This window comes from Tupaia chinensis, unplaced genomic scaffold (genome assembly GCF_000334495.1).
Source record: "Tupaia chinensis unplaced genomic scaffold, TupChi_1.0 Scaffold000066_1, whole genome shotgun sequence".
NCBI classification, from domain to species: domain Eukaryota; kingdom Metazoa; phylum Chordata; class Mammalia; order Scandentia; family Tupaiidae; genus Tupaia; species Tupaia belangeri.
This window is the reverse complement of record NW_006159525.1, coordinates 8,953,100-8,956,604: the sequence shown is the minus strand read 5'-3', so window position 1 is coordinate 8,956,604 and position 3,505 is coordinate 8,953,100.

The window sequence follows — 3,505 nt, the reverse complement described above, 5'->3', positions numbered from 1 at the left end:
TATATATATATATAGAGAGAGAGAGAGAGAGAGAGAGAGAGAGATTTTATCCCTATTTCTTACCCTCTGCCATTTCCCACTCTCCTCCCACCCTGTCTCTTGTATCTGCAGTTGCTTTCTATTCTTTTTAAATATTTTCCCACAGCTTCTTGATTCACAAAATATCTAACTGATCTAACTACTTTCAATAGCAAGTTCAGCTGCTATATACATATCTGTGAACACATGTTGACTTTAGGCATGAAACTCTGTGAGTAGAATGAGTACACTACAAAGTAGCACTTACCTGAGGCTATATAGCTTACTGTGGTCATTAAATAGGTATTTTAATTTTTTTTTATTTCAAGAAAGACAATTTTAACTTTAATAAATCAAAATTTTAAAATGTTCAGAGAACTTTGCTTAAGACTTAAAGCAAGGAAACAGGTTAGATTCTGTTCAAATAGTAGGTACATGGACCTGTTGACAAATTAAGAGAAGATAAAAATCCTTAACTCTGGGAAAAAAAGGATAGAAGATCAGTAATGTTTTAGACAAGAGTCACAAAATTCTATGTCACCAGTTCAGAATCATGTACTTTATATTCTGTTGTGATCTGATCTTTCCATTTAAATTCTGGAAGATAACTTTCAACTCTGGACTTTTCCCTACCATTAAGCTTAACCATTGTCTTAGTTGTTTTTCAACTCATTTCTCTACAACTGACTAGTTTTCCTGATACGGCACTCCTTTCAGAACTTCTTGGAGAACTGGTCTGGTTTTGGTAAATTCTTTCAGGTTTTCTTTATCTGAGAATGTTCTTGTCTTTTCTTCCCATATGAGGGGTAATCTTGCCAGATATAATATTCTTGGTTGCAATTGTTTTTCACTCAACACTTTGAGTATATGTTCCCATTCTTTCCTTGCTTGCATTGTTTCTGATGAGAGACCCACTGTTAGCCTTATGAAATATCCTTTGTAGGTAACATGACATTTTTCTCTTCTAAACTTAGTACCCTGTCTTTGTCTGTGGCTTGGTCAATCTGGCTATAATGTGTCTTGGAGATCTTCTTGGGTTGATTCTATTTGGGGTCCTTTGTATTTCTTGGGACTGTATCTTTGGATTCCACGCTAGATTTGGAAAATTTTCCTTGAGGATTTCATGGAATAGATTATCAATGCCCTTATTAGTTTCTTCACCTTCTGGTATATCAATTTTCCAGATGTTTGGACATTTAATGGTGTCTAGTATTTCTTGTATATTATTCTCATTTGGGAGGGCTATGTTCTCAGTCTTCATGGTGATATTACTAATCCAGTGATTCTGTCTTCTACATCTGAGATTCGCTTTTCTGTATGATCTAGTCTGCTTTTAATACTTTGAAGGGAACTTTTGAATTCCTGTATTATAGCCTTCATCTCTAACTGTTCCATTTGATTTTTTTATGGTGTATATTTAGTCTTTCAGGTCTCACAAGAACTTCCTCACCTCCTGGAACTCGTCAGTTCCTTTCTCCTGTCCCCCCACCCTTTTGGAGAGTTTTTTGTTTTGTTTTTGTTTTGCTATAGGGTGCATGCACTTACCAGAAAGACAGAGAGACAGAGAGACAGAAAGAGAGAAATCACTCCCCGGGGGGATGGCCACACTACAATCCTTTCTCCTCCATTCTCCTCTCAAGATCTTGGGCAATCCCTTCTCCACCATTCTCCTCTCAGGATCTTGGGCATGCACGCACACATGCCTGACATGAATTTAAGCCACCTAGTCCAGGATTCAAACCGTGGTCAACTACATGGGAGTCCAGTGACATAGCCATTATGCCAATTGCTGGTTCCATCTCCTTTCTCTTTCGAATTCATTGTCTCTCTTCTTGTGCATCTCTGTTAGCTTTGTCACTATAAATATTCTAAATTCTTTATCAGACATTTCCATGAGTTCTATCGTACTGTCTGAGGGTGAAGAGGAGTTATTCTTTCCCCTTGGGGAAAGGTATTTTCTTGGTTTCTTGTATTTCTTGTGCCTCTGTGGTGATTTCTAGTAACCTGATGAGTTATTCATTTCTTCCTAATTTCTTTCTTTTTCCTTCAATCTGAACATTCAGAGGCGAACAGGAGGAGGCGACCTACAAACTCTTTGCCATTCTGTTTTTCCCACTTGTGCATCAGATTCAGTGGCAATTGAGGAACATGTTGACCCTAATAGTATTTGGATGCTTAGACCTGTCTTGACATTCAGTGCCTGTAGGCAGAGTCAGTTCTCAGCAGAAGAAAGAACTACTTCTCAGCTCTCATGGCAGACTCAGTCTTCTTTTGATGGTCTGCCCTTTTTACCTCTCCAGGGTCAATTCTCAACAGAGGATCTTTTTTCCTTATTCCCTGAAAACACTACTTCTCAGCTCTCATGGTGGACTTCTTGACAAATATTTTCTAAAACTGACTAAACTTCAGCAGACTCCTCAAGCCACACCCATAATCCTGCTGTTCTTCTCTAAGATAGAACATTCTTTTCTCATGTCTGGCATTCCAAATACAGAATCACTCCCTAGGAGGGATGGCCATGCCACAATCTCTTCTCTTCCATTCTCCTTCTGAGATTTTTGAGCACACACATACACGCGACCATCATGAGTTTTAAAGCTGCCAGGTCCAGGACTCAAAATATGATTGACTACATGGGAATTCAGTGATGTAACCATTACGCCATCTTCTGGTCCCCAGACTTGCTCTTGACAGTGCACTGATTCATTTCATTTCATGGCTGTTGGCATCCTGAGCAAAGTAGGACTGGATTTGCTACTGTTCAACTCAGGCCTCTTCAATAAGGACAGAGTATACCAGACACGACTTGGTGTCTCCCTCTTTGGAGAGCTAGTAGTACAGAAATTGCAGAAGCCTCACTCTTGATGAACAAGTGTTCTGTTTCCTTTGTGCTGAAGTTATATCTATGCTTCTATTTTTCTGTCTTAATTGTTCTTGGTGAAAAGTCTTTTTTATTGCTTTCACACTCAGGGTTCTCGCTCATGGTTTGTGTGTGTGTGTGTGTGTGTGTGTGTGTATGTGTGTGTGTTGTGTTGGGGGAACTGTCAAGGTTCTCAGACTCTGGTTATTTTTCCCTTGTTCATTGTTAGTATTTGAATATGAATAATTACCAGGCATTGAACAAATCTCCAGACCATTCCTAGCTTTGTAATATCTAGCAATTACTAAGAGCAATTTTGATCATCAGTAGCTACTAAAGAAAATTTGTGATATGCATAAAGTCACTTGTGTATAAAATATTCTAAATATTCAATAGACAACAATTTAACTTAGTATGAGGAGGTCTCTGAAAGAAATGGATACGCAAAAATTTTCTCTCTTAAGGTCTTGCGAAAACCTGCTAAAATGTGAAGGATCTAAAATCCAAACTTCAACTCTCCTCTATTTTCTGACTTGGCTTCAGACTGGCTTTCCTCCCTAACCTTCAGTTTCCTCCTCCCACATGCTTCACACCTCTTCTGCTCCTTACAGCTATTACATACCTTCT